The sequence below is a fragment of the Triticum aestivum genome, chromosome 4A, assembly GCF_018294505.1.
Source record: "Triticum aestivum cultivar Chinese Spring chromosome 4A, IWGSC CS RefSeq v2.1, whole genome shotgun sequence".
In the NCBI taxonomy this organism is placed as follows: domain Eukaryota; kingdom Viridiplantae; phylum Streptophyta; class Magnoliopsida; order Poales; family Poaceae; genus Triticum; species Triticum aestivum.
This window is the reverse complement of record NC_057803.1, coordinates 709,902,397-709,914,752: the sequence shown is the minus strand read 5'-3', so window position 1 is coordinate 709,914,752 and position 12,356 is coordinate 709,902,397.

The following is a 12,356-nucleotide window of genomic DNA, read 5'->3' as shown; positions in this document are numbered from 1 at the left end:
TTCCTCCTGTTTTTGTATGGACAATGTATGTGCCTCTTAGAAGATGACTTTCTATTCATACAAAGTACTATTTTGTGTGTGTCATCTGTCATGCATAGCTAAGACAACCTAACTATCTGATGTTTGGGATGCTAATTTGTGCACACACAATAAAAACCAGCAGCAACGACAATGTTTCCTGTAAAGATCAATACCTGCTACATCTTCATTGTTTCCTTTGATAATGAATTCTTGCTACAGCTACAGTGGATCCTGTGATGCATTGCGAGGCCTGCAACGGCTTCGATTTTTAACATTTTTTAGTTTTAGTCCAGCAATGAAACGCATGTTTCTATCTAAAATTTTCTTCCTCTGTTGATCACCAGGTTCCTGAAGCATTGTATTTCCAGTTAAAGGATGTAGTGATGTTACAGAGGAGCGCGCGGCTGGCCGGCCTATGTGATGTTCCTGCATGCGGCTGCCACCAGGCTGTGCATGTGGCTTGCTTTGTTGAGGTCCTCTCAATTTCAGGAGAGGAAGTGAACTCGATTAATACTGTCAATTTTGGAAGCAGTTTTTGTGATTCTGGTTCAGCATGGATAATGTTGTTTAGGACTGTAAACATTGTCATGGTTAATTTTAGTTGCTAGATGGAAAAGCAGTGCTACAAATTTTAGAACTAGGACGTCATTTTCCACAGTTCTATCATACAGTCACAGTTCTAAGCTTAATCTTATTAGTTCTGTAGCATAGCAGATCAGGGCCTTTCTTCCTAGAAGATCAATACCTTTGGTCGGATTTAGCTTATTTGATAGTGAACAAAACATAAATGGTGTGAATATAACGAATAATTACGCGGTGTGACCTATCAAAACTATTAACGTGAATTTTTCAGTTCTCATTTTTACACTTTTTGTTCTTCCCTTGAGATCCACTGTTTGCTCTTCTAACAATATAATACTAGCTGTGCACTTGCAGCCCCTTTTAGTTGAGCTGGGTCCTGGTATCCTTGGGAACATTTTTTTAGGGAATCCAGGTAAGCTCAGCATGATAAATTGATAATCAGTCCATTTCGTTGATTTACTCTTTATCTGTGTCACTTGTCACAACCTCATTCCTGTTAAATTTGAAGCGCCCACTAAAAACTATTGCTATTAGATCTAAAGACGATGCACTCTGGGAATTTAAGTGAAAAAAGTTGGGTAATGCATTTAGCATATTTTAACTGTGAACGAGGGACATTCCTGTTAATCTTTGGAAGGCCCTCTAAAATATCTCCTTTTATTATTTGCTTCAGCTGTTGGAGATGTTCTCGCAGGGAGAGATCTATATGATGTAAGTTCTTATGATGTTGAATTTTCTTCTATGGATATTATTGTACAGAGGATAACAGCTTTGGGCATGTGTGCACATGCTAATGTTCGCTGACTCTACTGTAGACTGTCTTCGAGAACATGCCCGTCGCTGCTCGTGAAGCCTCCATTTATACAGGTAAAGGTGTAATGCCTTGATAGCCGTGGAAGTAAAGTGGATTTATTGATCAAGCTGGCTCATTATGTTAGAGTTGTCTTGATCTTGCTTACTCAAGTGCTTCACCAGTAGAGCCGCACAACATGTGCGGTGTGCCAAGCCGTGCTTTCAAGTTGTGTCCTCGGCCCTCCCCGTCGTAATGCTCGTCTAGCATGAAGCTTGAAAGTTGATCCAAACCAACACCATGTATTCTTATGGATGTATGAGTTAACTCATTGTAGGTGGAGCTTTTCTCTTGGGCACAACTTACTTTATTTTATGCTTTATCAGTGTAATGTCCAGTTTCATTTGCAGGTATACCATTACTCTTCTCATGGTATTGCAGATGCATCATGTGTAGCTTTTCAGCCTTGCAAATTAGAGGTTTAATTTATACATGCATATTGTCAGAATATTGGTGCGTTCAAAAGACTACGGCTGGAATTAACAAACTGGCTGAAAATATGAACAAATCCAGGATGCTTCGTCGGCTTTTCGTGGGGATTCTGCTAATTGCAACAAGGTAATATTTATGATTAATTAAAACCTTGCATTTCATTGTTTTATCTCAATCACTTATCAGCTATACTATTGCACACAAAACACTTGCATGATTAGCCAGAGGAGGAACTTCAAGAATTGGAGGGAGCAGTGTGGCTGGTCAATAGGCAAGCAGTTCCCCCTGCTCCATCGGAAGCTACAATTGAAGAGGTTGCTGCACTACAAGCTGAAACGACCAAGTTAATGTTTGATCTTTTTTACATCGATTTGTAAACCTTAATGTCTATTTGCTGCTTTCGCAAGACTAATTCACCGGTGGACGTTGAATACTATATATACAAGTACATTTCCACATATGACTATAATATTAGTCAAGACGTGTTGCACGTGCACGCTTACTAGTATAGGCGAAAGAAGTCGGTCGGGAGGTGCTCGAGGGGCCCACGAGACAGGGGGCGCGCCCTAAGGGGGGGGCTCCTATCTCGTGGCTTCCTCGATGACCCCCCTGCTTGCACTCCAAGTCACTTGGATCATAATCTTCCCAAAAATCACGCTGCCGAAGGTTTCGTTCTATTTGGACTCCGTTTGATATTCCTTTTCTTCGAAATACTGAAACAGGGAATAAAACAACAATATGGGTTGGGCCTCCGGTTAATAGGTTAGTCTCAAAAGTAATATAAAAGTGTATAATAAAGCCCATAATCCTTCAAAACAGATAATATAATAGCATGGAACAATCAAAAATTATAGATACGTTGGAGACGTATCAAGCATCCCCCAGCTTAATTCATGCTCGTCCTCGAGTAGGAAAATGATAAAAACAGAATTTTTGATGTGGAATGCTACCTAGCATAATTCTCAATGTAATTTTCTTTATTGTGGCATAAATGTTCAGATCCAAGTGATTCAAAATAAAAGTTCATATTGACAAAAGAAATAACAATACTTTAAGCATACTAATAAAGGCAATCATGTCTTTTCAAAATAACATGGCTAAAGAAAGTTCATCCCTACAAAATCATATAGTTAGCCTATGCTTCATTTTCGTCACACAAAGATGTTCCCAATTTCTATACCCCCATGACAAGCCAAGCAATTGTTTCGTACTTAAATAATCTCAAACTTTTTCAACCTTCACGCAATACATGAGCGTGAGCCATGGATATAGCACTATGGGTGGAATAGAATAATGATTGGGATTGTGTGGAGAATACAAAAAAGGAGAAACTCTCACATTGACGAGGATAATCAACGGGCTATGGAGATGCCCATCAATTGATGTCAACATGAGGAGTAGGGATTGCCATGCAACGGATGCACTAGAGCTATGAATGAATGCTCAACAAAAGGAAACTAGTGGGTGTGCATCCAACTTGCTTGCTCACGAAGACCTAGGGCATTTGAGGAAGCCCATCGTAGGAATATACAAGCCAAGTTCTATAATGAAAAATTCCCACTAGTATATGAAAGTGACAACACACGAGACTCTCTACATGAAAACATGGTGCTACTTTGAAGCACGATATATATGAGACTCATTACATGAGGAACAAGGTGCTACTTTGAAGCACAAGTGTGAAAAAAGAGATAGTAGCATTGCCCCTTTATTTATTTATTTTCTTTTTCTTTTTTCCTTTTTTCCTTTTTTTGGACCTTTCTTTTCTTTCTTTTGGCCTTTCTTCTCTTTTTTTTATTTTTTTTTCTTTGGGCAATGCTCTAAAAATGATGATCATCACACTTCTATTGATTACAACATATGAATTACAACTCGAAACTACAACAAGATATGACTCTATATGAATGCCTCCGGCGATGTACCGAGATGGTGCAATGAATCAAGAGTGACATGTATGAAAAATAATGCATGTTGACCTTGCCACAAATACGATGTCAACTACATGATCATGCAATGGAAATATGACAAAAGTAATGTATGTCATGATGATGATAAACGGAACGGTGGAAAGTTGCATGGCAATATATCTCGGAATGGCTATGGAAATGCCATAATAGGTAGGTATGGTGGCTGTTTTGAGGAAGATATAAGGAGGTTTATGTGTGATAAAGCGTATCGTATCATGGGGTTTGGATGCACCGGCAAAATTTGCACCAACTCTCAAGGTGAGAAAGGGCAATGCACGATACCGAAGAGGCTAGCAATGGTGAAAAGGTAAAAGTGTGTATAATCCATGGACTCAACATTAGTCAAAAGAACTCATATACTTATTGCAAAAATTTAGAAGTCATCAAAAACCAAGCACTACGCACATGCTCCTAGGGGGATAGATTGGTAGGAAAAGAGCATCGCTCGTCCCCGACCGCCACTCATAAGGATGCACAAGCCAGGTACACTTCATGTTTCAAATTTGTTACACAATTTTAACCATACGTGCATGCTACTGGACTTGCTAACTTCAACACAAGCATTTCTAAATTCATAATCACCCAACTAGCATGACTTTAATATCACTACCTCCATATCTCAAAACAATTATCAAGTATCAAGTTGATCATAGCATCCAATTCACTTCCTATGATAATTTTCATTCAAAATACCATGCTGTTTAAGACTCTCAAAATAATATAAGTGAAGCATGAGAGTTCATTAATTTCTACAAAATAAAACCACCGCCGTGCTCTAAAAGATATAAGTGAAGCACTAGAGCAAACGACAAACTACTCCAACAAGATATAAGTGAAGATCAATGAGTAGTTAAATAATTATGCAAATATGCGAAGACTCTCTCTCATTTAAGAATTTCAGATCTTGGTATTGTATTCAAGCATCAAGAAAAACAAAATAAAATGACATTGCAAGGATAGCACAACTCATGTGAAGAAGCAAAAACTTAGGCTCAACCGATACTAACCGATGATTGTCGAAGAAGAAGGGTGGGATGCCTACCGGGGCATCCCCAAGCTTAGATGCTTGAGACTTCTTGAAATATTATCTTGGGGTGCCTTGGGCATCCCCAATCTTGAACTTTTGTGTCTCCTTAATTCCTCTCATATCATGGTTTCTCTTTTTATCAAAAGCTTCATCCACACCAAACTCAACAAGAACTCGTGAGATAGGTTAGTATAAACCAATGAAAAACCTTATCATTTTCTACTATAACCAATAACTAAGATTATTATTCAACATTGAATACTAAATGTCTCTGCATATTTAATAGTCCTATCCTAAAATAGAATCATTAAAAAGCAAGAATATGCAAACATAACAGCAATCTGCCAAAACAGTATAGTCTGTAAAGAATGCAATATTCATCATACTTCCCTAACTCCAAAAATTATAAGAAAAACACTACGCTGTATAAGATTTATCAGAGCTCATTATGCAAAAAGATTCAACATTATACCATTCTCTGACTTTTCTAGGGAATTTTTGCAACAGCGGTAAACTTTCTGTTTTCAAACAGCAACATGTATATAAGCATGGCAAAGGCTATCCTTGACATTTTTATTGAAACGAAAGATGCAAAACATTAATATAAATAACAGCAAGCAAATACTAACAAAATAAAATGACGCTCCAAGCAAAACACATATCATGTGGCAAATAAAAATATAGCTCCAAGTAAAGTTACCGGTGAACGAAGACGAAAGAGAGGATGCCATCCGGGGCATCCCCAAGCTTAGGCTATTGATTGTCCTTGAATATTACCTTGGGGTGCCTTGGGCATCCCCAAGCTTAGGCTCTTGCCACTCCTTATTCCATAGTCCATCGAATCCTTACCCAAAACTTGAAAACTTCAACCACACAAAACTCAAAACAAAACTCGTAAGCTCCGTTAGTATGAGAAAATAAATCACCACTTAGGTGCTGTAATAAATTCATTCTAAATTCATATTGGTGTAATACCTACTATATTCTAACTTCTCTATGGTTCATACCCTTACATACTAGCCATAGATTCATCAAAATAAGCAAACAACACGATGAAAACAGAATCTGTCAAAAACAAAATAGTCTGTAGTAATCGGTATCAAACGTATACTTCTGGAACCCCAACAATTATGAAATAAATTGGTGGACCTTAGGAATTTTTCTATTAATCATCTGCAAAAAGAATCAACCTAAAAGCACTCTCCAGTAAAAAAAATGGTAGTTATTCTTGTGAGCGCTAAAGTTTCTGTTTTTTACAGCAAGATCATAAAGGCTTCACCCAAGTCTTCCCAAAGGCTCTACTTGGCACTTTATTGAAACAAAAGCTATAAAACATGATTACTAAAGTATCATAATCATGTGTACACACAAAAACAGTAAGGATAAATATTGGGTTGTCTCCCAACAAGCGTTTTTCTTTAATGTCTTTCTAGCTGGGCATGATGATGACAATGATGCTCACATAAAAGATAAGAATTGAAACATAAAGGGAGCATCATGAAGAATATGACTAGCACATTTAAGTCTAACCCACTTCCTATGCATAGGGATTTTGTGGGAAAACAACTTATGGGAACAATAATCAACTAGCATAGGAAGGCAAAACAAGCATAGCTTCAAACTTTTCAACACATAGAGAGGAAACTTGACATTATTGCAATTCCTACAAGCATATGTTCCCCCCTCATAATAATTTTCAGTAGCATCATGAATGAATTCAACAATATTACCAGTACCTAAAGCATTCTTTTCATGATCTACAAGCATAGAAAATTTATTACTCTCCACATAAGCAAAATTCTTCTTATTCGGAATAATGGGAGTATCATAAAAGACTTGAATACTATAAATTCTTTCCACATTAAAAGAGTAATGTTCAGAAAAAGGGTAACCATAATCATGACAAGTTTTATAAATATAATCATCACTGCTTTTTGTAGCATAAGTTTCATCACAATAATCATCATAAGTAGCAACTTTGTTCTCATCATAATCGATTGAAACCTCTTCCAAGATAGTGGAATCATCACTAAATAAAGTTGACACTCTTACGAATCCACTTTCATAAATATTATAAGATTCAACATCCTCCAAAATAGTGGGATCACTACTTACTAAAGTTGACACTCTTCCAAACCCACTTTCATCAATATAATCATTATAAAGAGGCATGTTATCATCATATATCTTCATACCTCGAAACCATCCAGGAGCACCACGAAAAACTATTTCCACCGCCGCAACCTTATGTATCCGCGAGATCCCATCTTGGAGCCTTCGCTGGCGCTCCGCCGGAGGGAGAATCGACCACGGAGGGCCTCTCCATCACCTCCAAGGCCTCTTCGATTAGTTGTGAGTAGTTTACCATAGACCTTCGGGTCCATAGTTATAAGCTAGATGGCTTCTTCTCTCTCTTTAATTCTCAATACAAAGTTCTCCTTCCTCTTCTTGGAGAACTATTCGATGTAACTCTTTTTGTGGTGTGTTTGTCGAGATCCGATGAATTGTGGGTTTATGATCAAGTTTATCTATGAGAAATATTTGAATCTCCTCTGAATTCTTTTTTGTATGATTGGTTATCTTTGCAAGTATCTTAGAATTATCAGTTTGGTTTGGCCTACTAGATTGATTTTTCTTGCCATGGAAGAAGTGCTTAGCTTTGGGTTCAATCTTGCGGTGTCCTTTCCCAGTGACAGTAGGGGCAGCAAGGCACGTATTGTATTATTGCCATCGAGGATAAAAAGATGATGTTTATATCACATTGCATGAGTTTATCCCTCTACATCATGTCATCTTGCTTAATGCGTTACTCTGTTCTTATGAACTTAATACTCTAGATGCAGGCAGGAGTCGGTCGATGTGTGGAGTAATAGTAGTACATGCAGGCAGGAGTCGGTCTACTTGTTGCGGACGTGATGCCTATATACATGATCATGCCTAGATATTCTCATAACTATGCACTTTTCTATCAATTGCTCGACAGTAATTTGTTCACCCACCGTAATACTTATGCTATCTTGAGAGAAGCCACTAGTGAAACCTATGGCCCCGGGTCTATCTTTTATCATACAAGTTTTCCATCTACTTTTATTTGCATCTTTTACTTTCCAATCTATATCATAAAAATACCAAAAATATTTATCTTAACATATTATCTCTATCAGATCTCACTTTTGCAAGTTTCCGTGAAGGGATTGACAACCTCTTTATCTCATTGGTTGTTTGGTTCTTGTTTGTTTGTGTAGGTGCGTGGGACTTTTGAGGAGCCTCCTACTTGATTGATACCTTGGTTCTCAAAACTGAGGGAAATACTTACGCTACTTTGCTGCATCACCCTTTCCTCTTCAAGGGAAAAACCAATGCATGCTCAAGAGGTAGCAAGAAGGATTTCTGGCGTCGTTGCCGGGGTGGTCTTCGCTCAAGTCAAGACATACCAAGTACCCATCACAAACTCATCTCCCTCACATTTACATTATTTGCCATTTGCCTCTCGCTTTCCTCTCCCCCACTTCACCCTTGCCGTTTTATTCGCCCTCTCTTTCCCGTTCTCCTCTCTCTTTCGCTTGCCTTTTTGTGTGCTTGTGTGTTGGATTGCTTGTCAAAATGGTGCAAGCTAATACTAAATTGTGTGACTTTTGCAATACCAATAATAACAATTTCCATAGCACTCCGATTGCTCCTCTTAATGATGTTGAAACTTGTGAAATCAATGCTGCTTTGTTGAATCTTGTTATGAAAGATCAATTCTCTGTCCTTCCTAGTGAAGATGCCGCTACTCATGTAAACAATTTTGTTGATTTGTGTGATATGCAAAAGAAGAAAGATACAGATGATGATATTGTTAAATTGAAGTTATTTCCGTTTTCACTTAGAGATCGTGCTAAAACTTGGTTTTCGTCTTTGCCTAAAAATAGTATTGATTATTGGAATAAGTGCAAAGATGCTTTTATCTCTAAGTATTTTCCTCCCGCTAAGATCGTCTCTCTTATAAACGATATTATGAATTTTAAACAACTTTATCATGAGCATGTTGCCCAATCTTGGGAAAGAATGAAATTGATGATTCGCAATTGCCCCACTCATGGTTTGATGATCATACAAAACTTTTATGCCGGATTGAATTTTGCTTCTAGAAATCTTTTAGATTCGGCCGCGGGAGGCACTTTTATGGAAATCACGTTAGGAGAAGCTACAAAACTCCTTGATAATATTATGGTTAATTATTCTCAGTGGCACACCAAAAGATCTACTAGTAAAAAAGTTCATGCTATAGAATAAATTAATGTTTTGAGTGGAAAGATGGATGAACTTATGAAATTGTTTGCTTCTAAGAGTGCCACTATTGATCCTATAATGAGATGCCTTTGTCTACCTTGATTGAGAATAATAATGAATCTATGGATGTGAATTTTGTTGGTAGGAATAATTTTGGTAACAACGCATATGGAGGAAACTTTAATCTTAGGCCGTTCCCTAGTAATTCTTCTAATAATTATGGTAATTCCTACAACAATTCCTATGGAAACTTTAATAAGATGCCTGATTTTGAGAATAGTGTTAAATAATTTATGAATTCTCAAAAGAATTTCAATGCTTTGCTTGAAGAAGAATTGCTTAAAGTTGATGAATTGGCTAGGAACGTTGATATACTTTCTCCTTATGTTGATTCTTTGTAACTTAGATCTATTCCTACTAAGAATGATATCAAGGAGTCTCTCAAAGCTATGAGAATTTCCATTGATCAGTGCAAAAGAAAGAACCGCTAGGTTGCGTGCTAAGAAAGATTTCTTTGTTAGAGTGTGTTCTTCTAGTTTTCATGAAAATAATGATGAAGATCTAAAAGTTATTGATGTGTCCCCTATTAAATCTTTGTTTTGAAATATGAATCTTCATAATGATGGGACTGGAAGTAAATCAACTTTGGCTAAAAAGCGTTCCGATAATTTGGAGTATTTTGATCTTGATGCTAAAATTGGTAAAAGTGGGATTGGAGAAATTAAAACTTTGCATAGTAATGAACCCACCACTTTGGATTTTAAGGAATTTAATTATGATAATTGTTCTTTAATAGATTGTATTTCCAATCCGTGTTGAATTCTCCTCATGCTTATAGCCAAAATAACAAAGAGTTTCTTGTGTCCCCAACGCACCCAATACAATGGTAGATTGTATAGGTGCACTAGTTCGGCAAAGAGAAGGTGATACAAGTGCAATATGGATGGTAGATAAAGGTATTTGTAATCTGAAATTATAAAAACAGAAAGGTAGCAAGCAATAAAAATGAGCGTAAACGGTATCGCAATGATAGGAAACAAGGCCTAGGGTTCATACTTTCACTAGTGCAAGTTCTCTCAACAATAATAACATAGATAGATCATATAACAATCCCTCAACATGCAACAAAGAGTCACTCCAAAGACACTAATAGCGGAGAACAAACGAAGAGATTATGGTAGGGTACGAAACCACCTCAAAGTTATTCTTTCGGATCAATCTATTCAAGAGTTCATACTAGAATAACACCTTAAGACACAAATCAACCAAAACCCTAATGTCACCTAGATACTCCATTGTCACCTCAAGCATCCGTGGGCATGATTATACGATATGCATCACACAATCTCAGATTCATCTATTCAACCAACACAAAGTACTTCAAAGAGTTCCCCAAAGTTTCTACCGGAGAGTCAAGAACGTGTGCCAACCCCTATGCCTAGGTTCATGGGCGGAACCCGCAAGTTGGTCACCAAAACATACATCAAGTGACACATGATATCCCATTGTCACCATAGATAAGCACGGCAAGACATACATCAAGTGTTCTCATAAAAGACTCAATCCGATAAGATAACTTCAAAGGGAAAACTCAATTCATCACAAGGGAGTAGAGGGGGAGAAACGTCATAAGATCCAACTATAATAGCAAAGCTCGGGATACATCAAGATCGTGCCATAGAGGGAACACGAGAGCGAACACGAGAGAGAGATCAAACACATAGCTACTGGTACATACCCTCAGCCCCGAGGGCGAACTACTCCCTCCTCATCATGGAGAGCGTCGGGATGATGAAGATGGCCACCGGTGAAGGATCCCCCCCTCCGGCAGGGTGCCGGGAAGGGCTCCGAGAGGATTCTGGTGGCTACAGAGGCTTGCGGCAGCGGAACTACCGATCTATCTTGATTTTCGATGTTTTAGGGTACATAGGCTTATATAGGCGAAAGAAGTCGGTCGGGAGGTGCTCGAGGGGCCCACGAGACAGGGGGCGTGCCCTATAGGGGGGGGGGGCGCCCTCCTATCTCATGGCTTCCTCTATGACGCCTCGGCTTGCACTCCAAGTCTCCTGGATCATAATCTTCCCAAAAATCACACTGCCGAAGGTTTCGTTCCATTTGGACTCCGTTTGATATTCCTTTTCTTCGAAATACTGAAACAGGCAATAAAACAACAATATGGGTTGGGCCTCCGGTTAGTAGGTTAGTCCCAAAAGTAATATAAAAGTGTATAATAAAGCCCATAATCCTTCAAAACAGATAATATAATAGCATGGAACAATAAAAAAATTATAGATACGTCGGAGATGTATCAGCGATATTTTTGGAACAAACGCAATCCAGGAGACTTGAAATGGACGTCAAGAAGCAGCCGAGGCGGCCACGAGGGTGGCCGGCACGCCCAGTAAGGGTGGGCGCGCCCCCTGCCTCGTGGGCCCCTCGTGGCTCCCCTGACTGACTTCCTTCTCCTATATATATATATATATATATATATATATATATATATATATATATATATATATATATATATATATATATATATATATATCTTCGTACCCCAAAACCATCCAGGAGCACCACGAAAAACTATTTCCACCGCCGCAACCTTATGTATCCGCGAGATCCCATCTTGTTGCCTTCGTCGGCGCTCCGCCGGAGGGGGAATCGACCACGGAGGGCCTCTCCATCACCTCCAAGGCCTCTCCGATGAGTTGTGAGTAGTTTACCACAGACCTTCGGGTCCATAGTTATTAGCTAGATGGCTTCTTCTCTCTCTTTAATTCTCAATACAAAGTTCTCCTTCCTCTTCTTGGAGAACTATTCGATGTAACTCTTTTTGCGGTGTGTTTGTTGAGATCTGATGAATTGTGGGTTTATGATCAAGTTTATCTATGAGAAATATTTGAATCACCTATGAATTCTTTTTTGTATGATTGGTTATCTTTGCAAGTCTCTTCGAATTATCAGTTTGGTTTGGCCTACTAGATTGATTTTTCTTGCCATGGGAGAAGTGCTTAGCTTTGGGTTCAATCTTGCGGTGTCCTTTCCCAATGACAGTAGGGGCAGCAAGGCACGTATTGTATTGTTGCCATCGAGGATAAAAAGATGTTGTTTATATCATATCTAGATGCAGGCAGGAGTCGGTCGATGTGTGGAGTAATAGTAGTACATGCAGGCAGGAGTCGGTCTACTTGTTGCGGACGTG